Source organism: Thunnus maccoyii, chromosome 9 (genome assembly GCF_910596095.1).
Source record: "Thunnus maccoyii chromosome 9, fThuMac1.1, whole genome shotgun sequence".
NCBI lineage: Eukaryota > Metazoa > Chordata > Actinopteri > Scombriformes > Scombridae > Thunnus > Thunnus maccoyii.
This window is the reverse complement of record NC_056541.1, coordinates 4873138-4884227: the sequence shown is the minus strand read 5'-3', so window position 1 is coordinate 4884227 and position 11090 is coordinate 4873138. Positions and strand designations below refer to the sequence as shown.

General features: G+C 37.8%; 1 long non-coding RNA gene across 3 annotated transcripts; it reads right to left on the bottom strand.

Moving 5' to 3' along the window:
* Nucleotides 1–5181: 5181 nt before the first annotated feature.
* Nucleotides 5182–7043, bottom strand: LOC121904252. 3 transcript variants are annotated; one of them, XR_006098194.1, is made up of 3 exons: nucleotides 6955–7043; nucleotides 5757–5844; nucleotides 5182–5639 (listed from the first exon to the last, which is right to left on the bottom strand). It is a non-coding gene; the product is annotated as an uncharacterized LOC121904252 (long non-coding RNA). The 3 variants fall into 3 exon arrangements; XR_006098192.1 differs by having other exon boundaries at nucleotides 5757–5841; nucleotides 6955–7041; XR_006098193.1 differs by lacking the exon at nucleotides 6955–7043 and having other exon boundaries at nucleotides 5757–6155.
* Nucleotides 7044–11090: the final 4047 nt, after the last annotated feature.

The window sequence follows — 11090 nt, the reverse complement described above, 5'->3', positions numbered from 1 at the left end:
GAGGGAAACTTCAATGATTTTCAAGGCTTAAATAGAGATTTGAATGGGTGAATGAATTATATGCTGATGGGCTGTTTCTGTTAAATTAATACATTATAAGCCTGAAACATTTTTCATTTATCATTCTCAAACTATGGGGCGAAATTGTCACATTGCTACTGAAACACTGGTGTTTTGAGACAAATTCAGGCCTCTTCTCCTGCCTGCTCTCTTCCTGTCTCTCCATCTTCTCATCTCTGTGGAGACCGGTCCTCCTCAAAGCGTCCACTTCCAGCGCCAATCCCTAATCCGGCCCAGAACGCAGGAAGGACGACAGATCCGAAACGTTGTTTACAACCTCAGCTGCTGCGCTCGCTGGGCTGAACAAACACAGCCCTCCCACACGCCCGGTGCCACTTCTCTCCATGGTTGGCATCGTTTAACATTACGATATTTTCCCGGTGTTTGCCCACGGATGATGAGGCTCTCATTGCTATGCATGTGCCAGATGAATCATAAACCTATACCATATGCCATCGCAATTTGCTGATGGGCCCAAGCTGTTTTGGTGGATATAAAATCCAGGGATTATGGAGGCTTGATCCTCAGTGAATGAAGGGAGAGAAGGACAGAGAGACCGAGTGAGTGTGAGGGGAAAGGTGGAGGGTGATGCTCTCTCTCTCTCTCTCTCTGCTTTTCTATTGGTCAGTGACCGTAGGAAGGTAGAAGGCAGGGCTGCTGATTGACACCTCCCAAATTATCTAATCTAACAGAGGCTGTGAGGTATTAACTAAACCTGGTGGTTTGTGAAGGCAAACAAATAATTTCATGTGCACACAGACAACAACATGTTTGTCACCTTGTCCCCAGTGTCATATGGTGGTAATTGAAGTAGCTGTCAAAAACAAAGGGACAAAAGCCGTCAGGGAATTACTGTCGTTGTTAGTCCCCTCTCAAAAATCGAGAGCATCACATATGAGCCAATCATCATTCGTGTTAGCGCTAAAGCTCTTATTTTAGATAAAAACGTGTTTATTGACAAAAGGTGAGGAATTCCACCATGCAGGGATATGATTTTGATTGTTAACTAAGAACAGGATTTAAAAAGCTTAGTTAAAGCTTAGTTTGCATTAGTGAGAGTGAATGTTTTTTTGTTTTTCATTGCACAATACCTGAAATCTGTCTCAAACATTAGTTATGTTAAAATTAAGATTTTAATGTATTTTCGGTGGGAATCTGTCCTTGTAATTGAAGATTAATTGAGATGAAACCGTACTTTTTTCCTCTCAGAAGCTGAATAAATATGCAGGTATTCAGTGAATCTGCAGCAAAAAGTGAGATTTAAAAAGTGGAAACTTATGATTTTATCCTTTTATCCTTAATTACTTTAAATAAAAGTAACAGTGTTGCAGATTTAAATACATTTCAATGATCAAATTAAATCTTTTTAAACTTCTTCCATCTGCGAAACAGTAATAGCAACTATGAGTTTGCTATTATAACCCACTCAGTTATATTAGTTAATGAATGAAACAAGTGAATGAATGAATATATACATTTTAGAAAAATATTTTTTATGATAGATTTAAAGAAATTAAGGCACTTTACTGGGGGAACATACAGTTTGTATTATATTTACATGCAGTATATGTGTCAAAATGTATTTAAAAAAATGTGTTCAGCAAGTTGCTGCGTTTCAACTTGGATTCTCTTTATTCACCTGATTTTTACAGGTAATCCGGTGATTTACAAGAAAACTTGTTACGGGAGGCCAGATATATAAATCTGACTTTGATTTGTCAACTCACAGGTGGACATGAAACATGTGGGGAGTAGTGGTGAGGCAGGAAGTGAGAGGGAAAATTACATTAAAGTGACTTTTGTTTTTGTTTTTTCTTGAGTATGATGTCACTCCCATCTTGTAGATCTTATTTTGGAAATACAGCATATTCAGCATCAGTATATACTTCTTTCTTTTAAATAAACACACACACACAAAATGTTTCTTTTCGTAATTATCTAAATTACATTTTGTCTCTTGAATTTTGGTGGCGAGGCAGAGGGTAAGGGGGTTTTGTTTGTTTGTACCTTAGCCACTGTCTTTCCCTAACCTAACCTTAGTGTTTCGGTTGCCTAAACATAACCAGATATTGTAGAAAACATCATTATACTTGGATGTTATAGCCACAACAAATGAAATATTTGACTCAATCTTGTGACCAGCAACATATAAAGAAGATGTGGGAAGTCTGTCAGACTCAGAGCTTCTAAACTACCAAAACAGCTAAACTAAGACACAAAGCCACGAAAACTGGACTTCCATCCTCAAAAGAGATAAAACACAAAATAAGGAGCAAAAGAAACAAAACACTAAGACGGTAAGAAGACTGATCAGGAGCACCTGAGAGAGAGAGAAGAGAGAAGAGAGGGGGAAGAACACAAGAGGCATCACAGATTGTCCCTTTAAATCAAGTTTTATCATGACTGTCTCTGTTAAAACCTTGATATCTTCAGTATTTACATAATACATACGGAAACAAGACGTTGAAGAAGCCAGCGGGCAACAATAGGCCTACTGTTTACACCGGATACTAATCCTAGTGTGAAAGGTCAAAAACAAACCGATAAACAAGTAAAGAAGCTTAATTCATTTTCAGGTTTTGATTAATATCAACCTTTGGCTTAAGGACTGAGAATATATGTCACGCTAGCGACAGTGGTTGGAGGCTTAAGGATTATGGTTCACAGCAGTGCTGAGCAGTTTTTAATAGAAAAAAAAAAAAAACCTTCGAGTCCAACTTTCTATTTAACTTTACTGCACTTTTTAAAGGTCACTTGAACTTAAACCTTTGATACTTTCAAAGGTTTAATGTATAATTTCTTAAGTAATTGCACAATAGACTTAGGAGCACCGGTGGCGAGAGACTGTGCTAACCACCATAACTCAATCTAACAGCATGTATAAGCGATTACCTCGTACTTTTTAATTGAGTGGGTTCAGAGAAGCTCTAACTTCCGAGTTTTACGAGTCGGGGTCTTTTAACGGCTCGGCCACAGTAATTCGATAATCATTTTCATTTGGTAGAATGCTGGCGATCAATCTGATGGATGACTTCATCAATCCTTATAACGCAGTCGTATAGGCTTAGGAGTCTTAGTGTAAGTTGAGAGGCCATGAATCGTCCCTTTATGAATCACAGTCCAACTAAAACTTGATTAGTGAACTATCGCAGCAGGGAAATACAGCCGCACTTGATATTCATTAAGATAAGGTGTTACTGCCGGCGTTACATGGTTTGTGACAATAAATTTTCCATTTGCATGAAAATGGGCTCAGAAATTTAAATGGCAAAAAATACAGTCTAGCTCATTGTCGCACAGTTTGGCAGCAGCGAGTGAAAATAATTTATTCATGAGGCTGGCAGGATGTTGGGTGCTACCATCTGAAGTGTGTGGTGAGGAGTGCGGATACTTCTTTGATCTTTCATGAGTGAATCTCACTCTGTTTTGTTGTATGTTTTATGTATTTAGCATCTATAAGAAGAATCTATGTACATTTATGTTTACATCAACATTTCAGGCATTTCACTGATCCTAAAATCCACCTCGAATCAAACATGTCAAGGTCGAATTTCTTAATTAACGACATAACAAGCAATAGAGTGCGAGTTTCAAAACAAGACACACTGTTAATCCCTGATCGATCATGAACAACACACACATGATAATTCCCTCACTGCCTCCTCCTCTGACCTCGCCGGCCTGCCTTTGTTTTGCTTCAGCTCTCTGATGTGTTCAAACAATCAGCCAGTGAATCATATTTGTACCATCCTATTAATAATTGAGATTATCCTGATTATCCTGTTTTGCCCAAAAAAGCTTCCAGAACAACAGATAGCGAGGAAATAGTTACAGAGGACTCAAGTAGACTCATAAACATGAAGGTAAATATTTTTTAAAAACACTAAAAATACAGATCAGAATCCATGTTTGTTTTTTCTTTGTCTTTCTTTTTATTTATTTATTGAACAGAATGGAATAAGCATCTTGACATATAGATGTTAAGTAAGAAAAAGAGTCATCAAATTTAAAAAGGAGGAAGAAAGTAAAGGGGAAAAAATAAAGTAAAACATAAACATATGATATGCAAATCATCTGCTCCACCTGTTATCGCTTTACAAATAAGTGAAAAACTGATATTTACATAATTCATTTCATTTACATATACTGTAGGTCTTAATTAAATTAGCAGCTCTTTTAACAGCAGCTATTTCTTCTTCATTAGAGGAATTAGGAACAGCCTCCACTGACCCCTGGTTGACTTTGTCCCCTTCACAAAAACAGTACAAAAAAAAAATAGAACAAAACAATAGGAAATAATTGACTTTGGTTTTATTGGCATAACTCTGGTCATTGGTTTTATGAGTTATGATGACATTGCTCTTACAAAAAAAAAGGGTGCAGTCAAACATGAGGAGTCAGATGATCAGACAGGTTGTTAACTAGAGTAGCTGCCACTTTGTTTGGAGGTAAAACTGAGAGTGAGCGCACTTGTGATGTCACTAATCACCCCTAATTACACAGGAAAATCATGAAAATCATTGTGTGCACAACTACAGTACATACAGTAAGTCTAAGCTGAAACAAGAAGTCGGTCTGTGAACTATGATGAATGTTTACAAAAGATTTCAATTTAGTCTTTTTTCAATTTATTAAATTAATAAGCTAAAATAAGTTTGGTTTGTTTACTACTATGATTGTCTGACTGCTGGAGTTTCTTGCACTGTTGGACATGTTTTTAGCATGTTTGTACAGTTTTATTATAAGCAATGGACTAAATGGCAAGCGCTTCAAAATAAGACCCATGTAAACCGTAGTTTTCCTTTAAGGGGATTTAAGGATCAAGTCAACATTTCTAAAGATGAAAGAAAAACAGGAAACAGTCTTTAATATAAGGATTGTGTGATGATTTCCATCGTAAAATCAGAATTTGCAAGGATGTTTCCCAAATCCATACAATTCAACTGGAAATGTGACAGTTAACTATACTATACAGACTAAAAAGCCCTTGATTTTTGAGTGTGCTGTTGATGGACATTATTCTACCACAATGCAATGCATAATTTCCAGTTACTCAGCTACTACTAGTAGTAGTTATGGTGGTGAAACAGCTGCAAGAACACCTCAGAAAATAGATGATAGTTGTGTTTCTGTTTGTTTTATTAATTCTGAATAAGCAGTTTCTTGTATACTATTGTATAGTATGAAGATTACTGTATAATATATAGTGTATACAGCCTAAGGTTGGGGAAGAAACATATGTAATTCCTGCTGAAACAAGACTTTTTTTTATCTAAATGAGGATTTTTCTTTTATTTGTCTTTCATACTTGACTATTCATGATCACCAAAATCTCTAAAATCTCCAAAATCTAAAAGAAAGACCAAGTGTGTTTTTTTTGCTGTAAAGCCATCATTAGATTTCCCAGCAACTTACATATAAAATGCTACAATATATATTTAACTGTAGAAGTCCCTAATGTCACAGTCATATTTTTCTCTGGCTGTATATTACAGTATATCCCTCCTCCTCATTGACTCGCTCTTCTATCAAATCCTTTTCGGACAATTGACCGGGACAGCCTCAATCATCTCACCCGCCTGGACGGATGAAAGAGAATGACATTAAGATAAAGTGAGAGCAGCCCCTGAGGGCCCGTATGGCTCGGTGGTGAAGAAATCCATCTCCAACTCAAGATTCCCCTGACGTCTTCTCACCTGAGGAAGCCCCTGGGCCAAGGTTGACCCCATCCACTTCCCCCCACGCCACTCGTTTCAGTACCAAACCTTCACTCCCTCAACACTGCTGGAGAGAAACACAGTTACTGATATCAAGCCTTCACTACAGCGTTGGGTAAACGCCTGTCAGGATCTGACACCAGGAGTATCACTGTCTCCTTTATTCATTCTCCAGGAGTTAAAACAGATATCAGTAAAAAATGAAAGAAAAATCATAATTTTTCCAATATTTTTCTCTCAAATGCAGAGGTCATCAAGTGGAAATGGCATTTGTTAGCTTGCCTTGTCTAACGTTCAGTATCAATAATTCATTATCACATCAAGGTCTAAGTTTAATCATGTAGGGGTTTATAATGATATGACAACTACCACAGCTTGAGGTTGAAGCCAATACACAACTAGCTTAAAGTGCCACAAATGAACGCTAGCTGCTGGCTCCAAATGACTTCCGTTCAAAAAGCATCAACTTCTCTCAAGAAATACTAAGTCAATCATTTTTTTTGAGTCATTATGGTTTCAATCTCTAAATTCAGTCCCTGTAATAAGTGTGGTGGTGGTCATTTTATAAATTATTGCTCCATTAATATGATTTGAAGACTCATAGCTCATAGTAGCTTTGATGTCTGCTGTGTGGGCGTTGATTGATAGCTGTGATTGACAGTTGGCTCACCTGCTGCTCTCCCTGGCTCTGGGAGTCGGACTGTTTAATGTTATTTGATTATGATGCCTGCCCTGTTAGCAAGCTAAAGTAGCTAACATTAGCCCAAGTGTGCAGTGCTCGGTGCTCCCAGTAAGCTAGCATTAGCTTTAGCCCTAGTTAGCAGGGCATGTTTCCAGAGTGTGAAAGTCAACATCCTCTTTATTTGGAAGGTCCTGGCTCTAAATGGAAAAAACTGCACCGACCATAAGCTGCAACTCTGGGCTTCAAACCAGCTCTATGTTTACAATACAGTAATATGATAGTTATACTTCTCTAGAGATGGCATCAGTCACCACAATAATTGTATCTTACATCTTGATGATTCCAAGTGCGGCAGATTAGTTCTTCTACTTTCTTCCAACCCACTCAATTGTAACCGGGCCAGATTGAATGATTCATCAGCACCCTAAGTACTGGGCGGCGCCATTCAGCTCTATATCTAGGCGAGTGACTGTTACTCGGATGGACGTTTCCTACCTCTTCCTGGAACCTGGCTTCCATGCTGGTTGGCATGTCCACAGTTTGGCGTGACTAGCATGTCCGCCGTGTCTCTTCGCAATCTGGTTTCTCAGCAATTGTACGGTATGTGGACACCCGAACATTACACCCACATGATTGTTGGACATCTTATTCCAACATCATCTGCTGCTACAACAGCCTCCACTCTTCTGGTTTCTTGCTTTACAGCAGATGTTGAAACCTTGCTGCAGGGATTTTGCTTCCATTCAGCTACACCAGCATCAGTGAAGTCCAACAATGATGTTGGGTGATAACGCCTGGCCAGCAGTCGGCGTTCCAGTTCATCCCAAAGGTGGAGGCCAGTCAAGTTCTTCCACACGGCTGGGAAAAACCCTTTCTTTATGGACCTGGCTTTGTGCATGTGGGGAATTCTTATGATGAAACAGGAAAGGAAAGGGCCAAACACAAACTATTGCCACAAAGTTGGAAGCACATTATCAGCCCCACATTCAGTACTGTACCATGTCAGGAACTTTAAGCGTCTGGTTCCAAGTACCATTTGCAACAGTGTTGTGCATTTGCTGAATTTGCAGCAAACATATATTCAGCCTAAAGGGATTTTTTCGCCAATAGGATCAGTGAAAAACCCACAGTCTTGATTGCATTAAGAAGCTGTCTGCCCCCTCAGAGAGTTCAGCCAATGCTGTATAGAGATCAGAGGTATGTCTCCTGGGGGTATTATCCAACAACAACATACACTATGTACTGAGAACACATATGCATTTTCATTTGCAGTATATGCCCTCCATAATCCTGTATATTTTATTTGTCTGCAGATATTGTTGTAATCTCCAATAGCGTGACCAAACTTGTATGACCTCCAAACTTAGACCGGAGGATCAATGGCTATCAGGTCATTGATGTTGTCATGAGGCCCAAATGAAAATCTGTTGGGGAATCTGCTGACATATTACACAGCTTAACTCCTGCAGTTCTTAAGGCAGGGAGTGGTGATCGGAAGTCACGCAAGGGAAGCTCTGCAGCTTATCCTGTTTCCAGTATATTCTTAATACACTAATGCCTGGAAAACATACATCAAAAATCTTCCTTGGACTGAAAATGAGATGAGATTAAAATATTTAGAGCACGTCTTTTTATATGTGAAACTGTAGAGGAGTAATTCACCAGTTGCAGGCACATGCTGCATTTGTAAATGAGTAAAATAGTCTGATAATTCATATATGTGGACCCAAGAAGACTAGCTGTGCTTTAGGGCACAGCTAATGGGAATCCTAACAAATAAACAAATAAAAATGTCAGTGTAAAATACATACGGATATATATTCATATTTGGAAATCTTGTAGAACATCGTTGCGATTTCTGATTTCAAGTATTCATCTAATCAACTGATTTGAATTTAAGTTTGTCAGTTGTGTATGTGTGTATGTTATTTTTAATTAGAATCCCATACATTCAGGGCCAAGTGTCACATGGCCTTAATATACAGTATTTGTATGCCCCAAGTTTCAATTTATTTGTATAAATTGTATAATTGGGTAAATAAATTCACTGAATACTATTTTAGTATTATATTGGCACCACATGGTTTACCTTTGCTTAATGTGCAAAGGTAAACCATGTTAGCTCCAATTGTCACGTTTGGCCTGTGAGTGGTTGCAGATGACAGAAGCAGCTAAAAATCTAAAGGCAGCTCATTATAATGTACATATATCGATGCTGTTGGCTAAAACATGCAATAAAGTCATGAGCATTAAAAGCATGTCTGAATGTCAATGTATTAGGGAGATTTCACTTGTACACACATTTATAGAGCGCCTCAGGGAAAGATCAAATTTAATTCTCTCTATCATTTGAACGCTGTGACTAACTTGTTATATTTCAACAAAAAAAATCATTCAGAAATACGATTAAATTATCTGTCAATGCTAACTTTTGTGGGAAAAGACATCTGCCACAATCTCATTTATTTGCATATGTGCTGCTTGAATACACAGTATAAAAACTAGAAAAAAAAATAGTACAAGATAATTAAAATATAAACTGAAGCACCTCGAGCTCCTATCAGATGATTCCTCAGTCGTCTTGTGACTTTAAGGCTGAGCAAGTTAATTACAAATCTCACTCAGAGGCTTCTTTAACACACACCCAGTATTAACACAGCCATGTCATTAATAAGGGAGGGAGAGTGACATGTGAAGGTCTCACATTGTGACTAATTGAAAAGACATCAATCATCTCGAGCCATTTTACTTGCCTCAGCACCTGCCACTGTATGGAGGAGGTCACACTTTGAACAGGATCAAGACAACTTAATCTAGATAAATTAACACCGCGAACTGTGCCAGGAGGATGTCTGCCATGTCCCTGATCTCATCCTGCTCTTTCATCGAGAGAGTTTTATCTACAGAATCTGGTCCATCTTGTTTCAAATCTCATTTATGAGAGCAGAGAGTGGGGGTTTTTTACCTCCATTTTTACCTTGTTGGAATTACACAAAACATATTCACAGCTGGGAATTTTTCCAAAGGTACAGTGTTGAAAGTCAGATAGAGTCTTATTTTCTCCTGTAAATATACCGCACCATGGTCATTATCCATAGAGTGGTGAAGTGGGAAGGGTTATATCCAGCATTCAGGGTTTTTAGAAGTCACTGGCTATAATCCCAATCCCCTTATTTGATCATTCCTTATTCTTCACTCCCCGTGTGACGAGGACGTCTATTCCGCTCATTCTTTCCATGATAATGTTATGACTGGCAATTTCAGACTTTATTTATTTTCCATGAAATGCTCAAATCATCCTTACAAGCAATTGGAAACTACATTGAAAGGATTCTGGAAAAAATTCATGCAATAAAACATATTTGAAAGGATTCTGGTTCACAGAAAAAAAAAATTAAAGTTAAAATCCAGAACTTAGGATTCAGTAACCTATACGCTGCTAATGACAGGGAGAATCTAGAGTCTGAGCTTTGTAGGATGTAAATAAGAGGTCAGCGGCTTAAACACAGTCACTTTTGGATTCATTTAGAATCTAATCAATAACTATAATGTGGTATTTTGTTGGTGATTGTAACATAAAGCTCTGTCTGATGTCCTCACAATAGCAAGAGCTCATTTGCTGACTGATGTGAAGCAATTTGTAACCTGGTTTTTGAGAAGTTCTCCATAAATAAAGATTATTGTAATTATATTATATTATAAAGTCTCATGTTCTTAAGTATTTAGTGAAATCTGCCCAAACTATCAGAAAGGATCTAAAGGGAAATTACCTCAACAAAACTAATGTCCAGAGTTTTGTTGTTATTGTGTATTATGAGTCATCAGTAGCTCAACACTATGTCTATGTGCACAGAGAAGGTTGGTAATAAGTCAATTTTTCCAATTTTCCTATCCAAGTGGCAATGCCTTTCCTCTTTTGAGCATGTTCCAAAAAATATGAAAAGGTCGCACATCTCAAATTTCCAAGTCAAGGAGGACAAAATACTAACATTTGATTTGTTTATGTGGCTCACATCACAATAGATAAAACACTTACGTATTTCAGCACAGAGCCTTCTTCAGAGCGTTTGCTTTTCCTCTTTTCTTGTGTAAATTGTAAACAATGCGTATCGACATGCTGTGTGTACATTGTATAACAGAATAGAACGCAACTAATATTGTCCACCAGGGTGGAAAAATTGCCTTTGGCTCACAAAAACACAAAGCAAGAACGTGCAACATACAGAACACAACAAGAAACATATAGAACGAATGCATCAACAACACACCATCTAATCTACACAAAATAAATACTAGCAGGACTATAAAGCACATAAGTACACAGGTTAAAAAAAAACAAAAAAAAACAAAACAGTATTATATAAAATACCATGCAGCAAGGCCTCCACTTCAGCTTTTTCAGTTTAAAATGTTGTTTGCATGTGGAATAAAAGACTTTTTAAATATATTTTTGGTAGCCAAAGCTACCCTGCAGCTCCTCTCAGAGTTTAGAGTCTCAAACTGGGAAAATAAAGGATGAGGACTTAATGCTGACGGTACACAGTTCACTCAGCATCATCTCCCAGTTATTTTACTGGTAATACCAACTAGTCAGCCTGCTACTAAACCTGCAGCTCAGGTGACAAAACCAT